Below are 12,588 nucleotides of genomic sequence, written 5' to 3'. Positions count from 1 at the left end.
CGATTGAACTTGATGAACAAGTTGCAAACCCTTTGCCTGATTACCGGCATCACCCGCTGCGGTATACTGTTGAAGTTGTCCACATGCGGGACCAATTTGATGCCTTTTTTGATTCTGAGATTGGACGTGCGGCATGGCAGGACAATATTGTGTAAAATGTCCTGTTGGCTTTGGGTCTGTACCAGTTATGTTTTAAATGGTACTAATGTTTGTTGTTAATAAATACGTGTTTTATTTTCTTGGCCATGTCTCCTATGTATTTCCTATACAAACCACTTTGGTTTTTTCGGCATAGGTTGTTGACGTCATTGCGTCCTGACTCGGTTCACCAGTACCTATTTATCGCAGACTGAAGAGACGATGGCTGTTTGGTGCCGTCACATTAGCAGTATTTGTTCAGTACTTTACATCAGTATTTGTAAGCCAAAACCAGGAGTGGATGATAAATGCAGAAGTGGTGCATATGTTTTTATTATACTTTTCCTCACATTGTTCCACTCCTGGTTTTGGCTTACCAATAGTGATGTAAAATACTGAGCAAATACTGAGAGTGTGACGGCAGCCTACAAAACAGGTCTATACTCATCATGTCGGGTGTCAGAAATAATGAATTCATGATGCACAAATTAAATGCCTCATGAATTCATTATTTCTGACACATGTCCTGGTGAGTATAGATATGCCTTGTATGACCTCCATCATCCCTTCACTTTGTGTGAAATAAATTTTATGTACACAGAAGATAAAATGGAGGTAATACAAGGCATTTCTCTACTCACCAGGTCAGGTGTCATAAGTAATGATTTTTGGAACACATGACCTGTTGAGTATAGTTCTGCTGTGTATTCAGCTGTGTATTACCACCATTTTCTCTTCAGTCTGCGACACAAAGTCACAGAGTAAACAGAAAGAAGAGATTATGGAGAAAATAAAAGTTATTTTTTTGGGCCACCTCATATCTCTATACCAAACACACACAAAGCTTCAGTGTTGTACTTACTAACTACTGGAGCTAGGAGGTGGCCAAAAAAAGTGTGTGGCGCACTTTTGTATTTGGCGCACGGTGTGTGTTGTCAGCGGCGAAATACACAATTAACCAAACCTTATTGGGGGAAAAAAACATGGTTATTTATTTTAACAAAACAAACAAAAAATAAAAAACGCCAGCCCAGGGTCCGGCAGCGGCATTCTTCTGGTGGCGGGGAAAGCCAGGCCAGGGTCCGGCAGCGGCATTCTTGTGGTGGCGGGTATCGCCAGGCCAGTGTCCGGCAGCGGCATTCTTGTGCTTGCTGGGAAGGCCATGCCAGTGTCCTGCGGCTGCCGCATGGTGGTGGCAGTGGAGGAGGTCCAAGCAGGAGCAGCAGTTGTCATGGTGGTGGTGTTGGGCTGTCCAACAGCACTCGGCATGGTGGTGGTGCTATAGTGGTGTCCGGCAGTGCTTGGAATGGAGGTGGCCATGCAGTAGTATGCAGCAGAGGTCGGCATTGAGGTAAAGCGTGGCAGTGTGGGCACAGGTGGAAATGCCCCCATTGTCTGCTGAAAATACCGACTCTGCTGCGTAGCCTGCACATAAGCAGCATTGCAGGCCTGCATAACACTAATCTGGAGATCGGGAGTAAGGTGTTCCGACATGCCCAGTTCAATTTGATTTAAAAAAATGATGTGCTGGCCTCTGGAGGTCAGCTTTCACTTGGGCAAGAGCTGTGGTAACCTCCTGGATACGTGTACTCATATGGCTAATGGCAGTATTCAGTCGGTCACCCATCGCCTTGAGTCCCTCGTGGAAAACCGAGCTCAAATGCAAAAACTCGGGCATGAGTGACCTGTCCGCGGCCCTCTGCCGCTGCTGGGAGGAGCCCCCCAAAAAATGGGCAGAGGCAGAGGACTAGGAAAGGGGATCACCTGATGGACCAGCTTCCTGGTCTCCAGTTAGTGTGGCAGGCCCATTTGCTGCAGCGCTGGAGGATGGCTGGGATTGGTCCGTGGCTGTCTGATGAAGGACCGCTCCAGAACCTGGGCCAACAGTGCTGCTCCATGTGCTGTGAAAAAGAAAATAAATTAATACCAAACATTTACAAAATGCAAATTCTTGTGGAATATAAACATACAGATTAAGGCTAAGGTCACACTAGCTTTATTTGGTCAGTTTAACATCAGACTTTGGAAGCCAAAACCAGGAGTACAACAGTCCGAGGAAGAGTATAATCGAAACAGATGCACCACTTCTGCATTTATCACTCACTCCTGGTTTTGGATTCCAAATACTGATGTAAAATAGTGACCAAAAAATGCTAGTGTGACTGCAGCCTAATGCAATACAAAACATCTTTTTTTTCACCAAAAATATACTTGCGTTCTCTGGGCAAGGACCGGTCTCAAAAATGCAAGGATGTGGTGATATTTGCATTTTCTGATCCTTGCTCCAGAACCACTAGGAAGCCAGCTCTCTTGACGCAGGTCCTTGTTGAAGCGGTCCTTCATCGAATGCCAACTTGTTTTGACTCTGCCCGCTGTTGAAAAAACAAAACATAATGGTTAGACAATGGTCTTTTGGCCGTGCTTCACAAAACTGTGTGTGCTGAGAGAAACTCTCAGGAGTTTCTCTCATCACACAGTTGTGTGAGCACGGACAAGGTCTCTGCTGCTTCACACTGCATTGCAATACTTACCAAATGCATTTCGGACCCGAGTCGGGGCGTTGTCCCAGCCATCCCACATCGCTTTGCCCACCTCATTCCATAGCCGCCGGATCCTCACGTTGTCCGACTGCTGCGGAATCCAGGTGTCCCACAACGGGACTCGCTCATGGACCAGGGAGATGAGGTGGTCATTGTCTGAGGTCCTCATCCCGTTCTGGAACCTAAAAAAAAAAAAAGACATTAATGTTGGAGACATTAACATAAGGAAGAAAGAAAACAGAAGCAGAGAAATGGCATGAATATTGAAAGTAAAAAAAAAGAGTGCAGAAGCAAAAGGGAAAGAAAGAGAAAAGTAAAGAAATGAAGATTCAAGAATTGTAAAGTGAGGATACAATAAACAGTCAGTCACGTATACGTACACGCTGCCGCCGTGCCACCCGACTGTGACCCCGCTCCTCCTGCTCAGCCGCAGCCTCGCCTCAGCCGCAGTGGAAGAAGTGCTCTAAAAAATAAAAAAAAATTGTCATGTGTTGATGTGACAGTGAATACTTACCAATCTGAGGAGGTGAATACTCACTTCGCTGACATTTTCCGCTTGTGCAGGCCCAGGCGTTTGATCATCATCAGAAGATGACATTCTGATGCACGCAGAAAAAAAGAAATTGCAGAAATTAGGACATGTAGAGACAGAAAATAGAAAATATAGGCATTGGCTAGGATATACTCACATTGTTCAGTGTCTTGTTTTCCTCCAAGGTTGTAGCCTGCATCTCGTCTGGTTCACTGTCTGCTGAGTAGTGACCTGCAAATGTCCACTCCCTCCCTTTATCACCTTTGCATGTGGGGGGTGGCTAATCAGTGTCTAGACATGTTTTCCTGGGATATAACGCATGCGTTCACAAATGCTTGCGAACGCATGCGTTCACATAGACAGCAATGCGTTTTTTTTTGGTGCATTCCTTCCGCAATTGACCGCATACGTTTCTAGGCAGCAAATTGACACCTCTAAAATTACTACATGTAGCGTTTACCGCGCCAAACCGCAGACGACGAAACGACGCATGCGTCGTCAAACACTGCAAAAAGCAGCCGATCGCAGACGCATGCATCCCTAATGTTAAATATAGGAATACACAACGCATGCGGATATTTGCGGAAGAAACGCTGCCGACACAGCCATCATCTTGAAAATACACCGTAAGACGCCTATTAATAATACGTTTTATCTCAAGGAATTCTTTGCTGTAAGTGGTGACAAAAATTGGTTTATTACCATGTGGAAAGGGTTTTTGTTATGTTTTTAAAGATGCTGTCTATTAATATTACTGATTTTCTTTTTGATATTGTTTAAAGTCCAGTCTGGGTAATGTCTTTTCCTCAACCTGGAACTTATGGATGTTTCCTTCTGACGATAAACATCGTCAGTACAATTCCTGCACACTTGTGGCAAGTCGCCAATGGGCACACCCTTGATGATATTACTGGAGAGGCATGAATTGGCATTTAGGACAGTGTTACCTGATACTTACTTACAGTAAGTGTGAGGGTCAATTCTATCATCTTTAGTGGTCAGTATTAAATCCAGTTTATTCACAGGGATATAGCCATTTTAGATTTTGAAACGAAGAGGTTAACATGTGGTAACCTCTCCTATATATGGTGCACTATCTGCAAGGGAAAAGAAAGGATGAGTGAACATGTTGGAGAGGCTTCTGATCCTAATTCATCAAATTCATCTGTGTCCAGGCATTTTCTACAAACACGTGGGTGATTTACCTCACTTTTCCTTTTGTGCTATTGAGAGGGATAACAAGCCGGTCACAAGGTGGTGACTGAAGGAGGGCTCTTCTCAATAGAGAAACATACTGGATTCTAATGTTGAATATCACATCTCCCATGGGGCTCAGCAAAAGGTTTAATTTTATCCTGTATTACTAACTAAGGCTAGGTTCACATTAGTGTATGAGTCCACAGCTTATCATCCGCATGCACAAACGCATGTAAAAATGCATGCTAATGCAGTGTTTTTTATCCACATCATCTTACATATAACGGCAAAAAATGCTGCGTTTGCATGCGTTTTGTCATGTGTTTGCGTTATTTATGTGCATGCGTTCGATATGACAAAGCAGAAGATAAATATGAAGGGGGCACCACGGATTATATAATGGGATCACCCTGACCTCCAAAACAGTACATCAAAAAACAACAAAGAAAAAGACGAAGGTCATATGAATGGGGATCACCACACATTGGATTTAGCAAAAAGTAGAAACAATTTTATTATGCTGCAAAAACACATGAAACAAGCAATACAGAAAACAGACAGTTAAAAACAATTAAAAAAGCAACACACTTGTTCCTTAGAACCATGGCCCTTAATAAGGCCTGCACCTGCGCTAGGGCAAATAGGGCAATGTCACATAGCATGAATACCTATATGGACACCACTGTACATACACTTAGTAATGCAATGAAATAGGCCCACAATAAAGTATACCCGGTGATCACTATGAGAGACAATCCTCTGACCCTGTATCATAAGCACCGTATACACCAGAGGGTTCTGCCATAAGTGCAGACTAATGTTCTCCCTCATACAGGCATGACCCTCACTTTAGCATGCACAGAGGTGAGTGGCCTCACACAAATCACTGAATAAGGTCTACAGGTAAAATACCGAACATAGACCTCCATGTGTAGCCATACCATCAGGGCCGTATTTGCCACTAGGCACTTGAGGGCACGTGCCTAGGGCGGCAGGATGCGGGGGGGGCGGCACCTGAACAAGGTTTGTTTTTTTTTTCTTTTTTTTTCTTTTTTTTTCTTTTTCAATAGTCCGGGGCTTGCCCGCCCACCTCCCTGCTCCCTCCGCATCCACCCACCTACGTCTTCTGGCTGCGGCGGGTCTCAGATCCCACGCAGTTAAATGTACTGCACAGGGAGCCAGAAGCGGAAACATGTCAAATCATAGGGCCCGGGCCCGCCCCCTCCTCGCTCAGGCGCCAAATTCAGTTGCTGCCTGACAGTGCACCCGCCCACCTCAGTGTCCTGGCTGCTGGGGATCACATCCTGGATCACGTCCCTCTGCTGTACCCCGGCCGGACTGCTGGTGCCTTCACCCGGGGATCGGAAAGGCAGAAGCCCTCTGCCCATCAGGACCTGCGAGCAGCTGGCGGTGGGGGGCGCCATCCTGGGCTATAGGAGAAGAGCAGCTGAAACTTCTGGAGTTGGGAGAAGCCTCCACCTGGATCCCGGCAATTTACTGTGAAGCCCAGGACAGCGGTCAGCAGGCCAGCACAGACCTGGCACCAGCATGCCTCTCTCCAGGAATCCAGGCTGGGTGATCCTGCCCATCACGCTGCCAGCATTCTCTTTACCGGGACGTGGATAGTGTAAGTGCACGGCAGGGGCTCGGGGCTGCTCTGTGATGGGGGCGGTATAGCCGGGGAGCACTGATCAAAGGAGTCTATGTGTTGGAGAGAAAGGTAATGATGTGTGAAACGTCTTGGGGGAGGAATGGGGGCTGATACTGCTCTGTGCACCTCCAGGGGTTGCCAATGCCTGCAAGTCCTGGCACCTTCATCATGTCACTGTACCGTCAGCAGATGGTCTGCAGCCACCTGTCATGTAAGGGTATGTGCACACACTGCGGATTTTGCTGCGGATCCGCAGCAGTTTCCCATGCATTTACAGTACCATGTAAAGCAATGGGAAATGAAATCCGCAGTGCACATGCGGGAAAAAAACGCGCGGAAACGCAGCGGTTTATTTTCCGCAGCATGTCAATTCTTTCTGCGGATTCCGCTACGGGTTTACCCCTGCTCCAATAGAAATCTGCAGCTGAAAACTCGCAGAGGAAACCGCAAAAGAAACCGCGGTAAATCCGCAGTAAAAAACGCAGCGGTTTTTCACTGCGGATTTTGGAAATCCGCTGCAGAAAATTCCACAATGGAATTCGCAGCGTGTGCACTTAGCCTAAGGGTCATTATGGGGGAAAATACTAGGTGGTCCCTAGAAGGTCATAGACAGGTCCAATATGAGCCCTGCCATCCATAATGACACTACCCTGGCATATGGTCTGCGCCTACATGTGGGGTTGTCAGCATTTATGACTGATTTTTATTGTGACATTTCTGATATTTAGCAACTTGTCCACTATTTTCTTTTAGGCAGCTCTGTACATAGTGGGGACGGGATGTATGGAACTGTTAGTCTATGTTCACATGTTGCATTTTCTTTAATGCAAATTTAAAGCTGCATTTAAGCTGCTTACAAAAAGCAGTCTTTGCTGTGTTTTGTTGTCTCTCGTGCATGTTGATAAAGTTTAGTGCCTCTCCACCTCCCCAAAAAAGTCTGATTTAACTCTAAAGGTACCGTCACATTTAGCGATGCTGCAGCAATCTAGACAACGATGCCGATCGCTGCAGCGTCGCTGTGGTTGCTGGGGAGCTGACACACAGACCGCTCTCCAGCGACCAACTATGCCGAAGTCCCCGGGTAACCAGGGTAAACATCGGGTTGCTAAGCGCAGGGCCGCACTTAGTAACCCGATGTTTACCCTGGTTACCAGTGATAAATGTAAAAAAACAAACACTACATACTTACATTCGCGTCCCCCGGCGTCCGCTTCCCTGCTCTGTGTGAGCGCCGGCCCTAACAGCAGAGCGGTGACATCACCGCTGTGCTTTGCTTTCCGGCCGGCACTGACACACTCAGTGCAGGAAACTCTGAGCAGCAGCGCGGACGTCGGGGGACGTGACAGACATCAGAGGGTGAGTATGTACTGTTTTTTTTTTTACTTTTACAATGGTAACCAGGGTAAATATCGGGTTACTAAGCGCGGCCCTGCACTTAGTAACCCGATATTTACCCTGGTTACCATTGTAAAACATTGCTGGCATCGTTGCTTTTGCTGTCAAACACAACGATACACGCCGATCTGACGACCAAATAAAGTTCTGGACTTCTAGCTCCGACCAGCGATATCACAGCAGGATCCAGATCGCTGCTGCGTGTCAAACACAACGATATCGCTATCCAGGACGCTGCAACGTCACGGATCGCTATCGTTATCGTTGTAAAGTCGCTCAGTGTGAAGGTACCTTAAGTCACTGTCGACAGTATCTGCATTAGTCATGCCAATGGGGGAGGCAGCACTAAAAGTGCCTAGGGCGGCATAAGCTCTAAATACGGCCCTGCATACCATACAATACCATGGACATGTGCAGCCAAGTGGATAGCGCAAGTGGAAGAGGGACCCAACGCGTGTCGCCCCGCAAAGGAGGCTTCGTCAGGGGTACCGACCACTGTAACTGTTTTACCTTATGCAGGTTCCATTAAAGTTTACCAATTGCAGCTGTGTGTGAGCTGCCGCGTGTAGGCTTCAGTGAAAAGACTTCCTGGTAGAAGGTACAACTGCGCAGATGAGCACAGTAACCACCCCCTACCAAGGTGCCATAGTAACCCAGTGTATACAAACAGTGCCATATCTGCATGCAGAGAGACTCGTCTCAAAGATTTATCTACCATACACTGGGCTGCAGTGTTTTGCGGAGAGAGAAGATAACTATGTAAACATACGTTGCCTGCACGCCCAAGGTCCCCGTGATCTGTAGTCACTTCATGTCACTGATATTGCAGCCGGCGTAAGACAGGTATTCCTGACACCTGCGTATTGCTCTTGAGATGTGAGTTCCTGCAGGGTTACACAGCGCTGTGTGTGTACGCTGTGTTACCATGGTGCCTCGGCATGGGGCTGTCACTGTGTGCAGCTGCGCAGTCGAGTCCATTACCAGGAAGCACTCCATTCAAGCCTGTGCACGCTTACATGAAGTGACTACAGATCACGGGGACCTTGGGTGTGCAGGCAACGTATGTTTACATAGTTATCTTCTCTCTCCGCAAACACTGCAGCCCAGTGTATGGTAGATAAATCTTTGAGACGAGTCTCTCTGCATGCAGATATGGCACTGTTTGTATACACTGGGTTACTATGGCACCTTGGTAGGGGGTGGTTACTGTGCGCATCTGCGCAGTTGTACCTTCTACCATGAAGTCTTTTCACTGAAGCCTACACGCGGCAGCTCACACACAGCTGCAATTGGTAAACTTTAATGGAACCTGCATATAAGGTAAAACAGTTACAGTGGTCGGTACCCCTGACGAAGCCTCCTTTGCGGGGCGACACGCGTTGGGTCCCTCTTCCACTTGCGCTATCCACTTGGCTGCACATGTCCATGGTATTGTATGGTATGGCTACACATGGAGGTCTATGTTCGGTATTTTACCTGTAGACCTTATTCAGTGATTTGTGTGAGGCCACTCACCTCTGTGCATGCTAAAGTGAGGGTCATGCCTGTATGAGGGAGAACATTAGTCTGCACTTATGGCAGAACCCTCTGGTGTATACGGTGCTTATGATACAGGGTCAGAGGATTGTCTCTCATAGTGATCACCGGGTATACTTTATTGTGGGCCTATTTCATTGCATTACTAAGTGTATGTACAGTGGTGTCCATATAGGTATTCATGCTATGTGACATTGCCCTATTTGCCCTAGCTCAGGTGCAGGCCTTATTAAGGGCCATGGTTCTAAGGAACAAGTATGTTGCTTTTTTAATTGTTTTTAACTGTCTGTTTTCTGTATTGCTTGTTTCATGTGTTTTTGCAGCATAATAAAATTGTTTCTACTTTTTGCTAAATCCAATGTGTGGTGATCCCCATTCATATGACCTTCGTCTTTTTCTTTGTTGTTTTTTCGATATGACAAAGCCTTTCAGGATAATTTCTTTGACACAAGCCACGTCCAATGGGCGTGTCTCATGTAAATTCTCTATATAGACCCTTGTACAGATGAAATCGTCATCTTTTGCTGCTGCAAGATGGATCTTCCCATGGAGAGCTTATATCATAATTTGGATTTGAACTTGGCTTATGCCTATGCTGTTGCTTGTTATGAAGAAAGAAGAGAAAAATGGAGAAGATGTAGTCGTCGCTACTGGCAACACCCCATCGTTGAAGTCCAAGAGAGCCGTGGAGCCTACCACACGTACACCAAGCTGCGTGCAAACCCTCCAGAAGTTTTTTGACTACACCAGGATGTCGAAACAGAACTTCGATGACATGCTGCACTGTGTGCGAGGATCCATAACCAGGCACGAGACACAGCTACTGTGAGCAATTCCTGCTGAGGAACGTCTGTTGGTCACCCTAAGGTAGGTAATTTTGAAAAAGAAACACCTGTCATTATTATGATTGTTATAAAAGCCATGTACTGACTTTTATTTCCATTTTTTTCTAAAAGCTATGTACTCATTTTTATTCCATTTCATTTCTAAAAGCCATGTACTGATTTTTTTTTTCCATTTTTTTTGTAAAAGCAATATACTTTTTTTTTTCCATTTTCTGTTCCACAGATTCCTGGCTACTGGAGAGACATTATCATCTCAACATTTCCAATTCTGGATTGCACAGTCCACCCTTACTGGGATTGTTAGAGACACCTGCAGGGCTTTTATGGCTTTATGTGACGTTCTCCTTGCAGAATTTTTCCCACAACTGAACTGTGGCTGGAAAATGCTGAAAAATGTATGGACATTTTGAAATTTTCCTAACTGGGGCTGTGGATGGTAAACACATTCGCATTAGGAAAGCAGTTGGAGGTGGATCCGAGTTTTTCAATGATAAAAATACTTTTCATGACTCTAAAAAAAATAAATAAATTTCTATCGTTCTCATGGCTATTGCAGATGCTGACTGTAGATTTTTCGCCGTTGACATTGGCTCTTTTGAACGAGGAAATGACTCACAGACTTTTAAAAATGCTAACATGGGCCAACGATTGTATGCTAATGATTTTAATTTTCCACCGCCACAACCTCTTCCCAACACTGTTGTTCGGGATGGAGTGTTCCAAATGTTTGCCAACCTCTTAAAATCGTACTGGAGTCAGGACTTAAAGGGAGGGTGCCGTGATTTTAGTTTTTGTATTAATAATTATTGATTATATAATCAATTATTTTCAATACAAAAGTAAATGTACCTCTTTCATACTTTTTTATTTATTCACTTTTACTTTCACCACTGGAGGCCGCCATTTTCATTAGTGTGGGTGTAAGTATCTGGGCACGACACTTGCACTCCTCACTTACGGCAGCCATGGACATAGGAGCCAACGGTCGGGCTCCGACCGCATCTCCTGCCTCTCAGCTGTGACTTGGCCACGCCCACTGAGCTGCCGCGTCACAGCTGTGAGAGGAGATCGCGGCCATTTTGTTTATTTCCCTCTGCCATCGCACACACAGCTCAGTACATGCGATGGCAGAAGCTGCTGCTGGGAAGCGAGGGTCCGAGGTGAGTATCTGCAGCAAGGAGCTGTGATTGCAGCCTGTACTTAGTATTACAGTACAGGCTGCAATCACTGCTCACTACCGACCTGTTCAGAGCAGAGCAGGGAGATCGTCGCACTGCTCTGCCCTGAACATGACTCAGCATTTCCTGAGAGAGGATGGAAGGTAAGTACAGGGTTTTTATTTTCTTATGCATCTACCACTGCTACCAGCCCCTATATACCACCTAGCACTTCATGCCCCTATATACCACTGCCTGCCTGCCTCTGTATACCACTGCCTGCCTGCCTCTGTATACCACTGCCTGCCTGCCTCTGTATACCACTGCCTGCCTGCCTCTGTATACCCCTGCCTGCCTCTGTATACCACTGCCTGCCTGCCTCTGTATACCACTGCCTGCCTGCCTCTGTATACCACTGCCTGCCTGCCTCTGTATACCACTGCCTGCCTGCTTCTGTATACCACTGCCTGCCTGCCTCTGTATACCACTGCCTGCCTGCCTCTGTATACCACTGCCTGCCTGCCTCTGTATACCACTGCCTGCCTGCCTCTGTATACCACTGCCTGCCTCTGTCCTGTGTAGCTAATCTAGTCCTGGGTAGCTAATCCTGTCCCGTGTACTGTGTCACACAGGACAGGATTAGATACACGGCTCAGCAGTCGGTATCACACAGGACAGTATTAGATACACGGCTCAGCAGTTGGTATCACACAGGACAGGATTAGATACACGGCTCAGCAGTCAGTATCTAATCCTCTCCTATGCACTCTCCCCCCTGCGTGTCTTTTCCCATTGTGGTTTATTATTTTTGTTGTGGGAGATGTGGGAGTCGAGGATTATGCGTTCGGTATGGTTTAAAATAGATTAAGAAAGGACTTTATTCTGGCCGAGTCTTTATTTACAATACAACTATAGGATTAGTAATGGATGGGTGCCTTATAGACGCCTCTCCATTACTAAGCCGTGGGCTTGATGTCACCGGACAATATGAAGGTGACATTAACCCCACAAATATGAACCCCACTTGCTACCGCTACAGGGCAAGTGGAAATTGCCAGGCAAAGCGCCAGAAAAGGCGCATGTAAAAGGCAGCTGAGAGCTGATGTTTTTAGCCTGGGGGGGGGGGGACAGTATCCATGGCCCCTTCCTAGGCTATTAATGTAAGCCCGCAGCTGTCTGCACAGGGGTGGGATTCAAATTTTTAACAACAGGTCCTCTAAGTCGCGGCGGCCGGAATTTTGGCCACGCCCATTTTCAATAACCCCGCCCATACTAATAAGCCACGCCCAGTGGCACGATTCATATTTTTTGAAGCAGTTTGTCTCCCTTAATGACAAGAATACGTTGTGACATACGGTATTAAAGTCATTCAAAGAAACAAACGACTAAAGCAAATGTACTGCACAGGACAATTCACTCGTATATCAGCTGAGAATCGCCAATGCAAGTCAATGGGTGCAAAGAAAAAAAATCCTACAGCACTCGCACCATGCGAGTGCTGTCCGATTTTTATGCACCGGCGTCCTTTGAAAAGCCGGTAATTCATGTCCGGTGTACAGTAAGATCACACGGCCTCATTCATTCCCTATGGGACTTG

General features: G+C 46.4%; 1 protein-coding gene and 1 long non-coding RNA gene across 5 annotated transcripts in view; one reads left to right on the top strand and one right to left on the bottom strand.

Moving 5' to 3' along the window:
• The window catches only part of LOC143807003 (uncharacterized), a 113,174-nt gene extending 105,139 nt beyond the window's left edge, over window positions 1-8,035 (bottom strand). For both annotated transcript variants that reach the window (XR_013221614.1, XR_013221613.1), the window contains exons 1-2: window positions 7,964-8,035; window positions 4,169-4,307 (exon numbers count right to left, since the gene is read on the bottom strand). This is a non-coding gene — a long non-coding RNA (uncharacterized LOC143807003). The remainder of the gene's footprint in view (window positions 1-4,168; window positions 4,308-7,963) is intronic.
• SLC12A4 (solute carrier family 12 member 4) overlaps window positions 1-12,588 on the top strand; it is a 474,963-nt gene that overhangs the window by 399,681 nt on the left and 62,694 nt on the right. The gene's annotated exons all lie outside the window — the stretch shown is intronic.

The sequence above is a fragment of the Ranitomeya variabilis genome, chromosome 2 (assembly GCF_051348905.1).
Source record: "Ranitomeya variabilis isolate aRanVar5 chromosome 2, aRanVar5.hap1, whole genome shotgun sequence".
Classification (NCBI taxonomy): domain Eukaryota; kingdom Metazoa; phylum Chordata; class Amphibia; order Anura; family Dendrobatidae; genus Ranitomeya; species Ranitomeya variabilis.
Note: the sequence above shows the minus strand (reverse complement) of the source record. Positions and strands in the feature narration are given on the sequence as shown.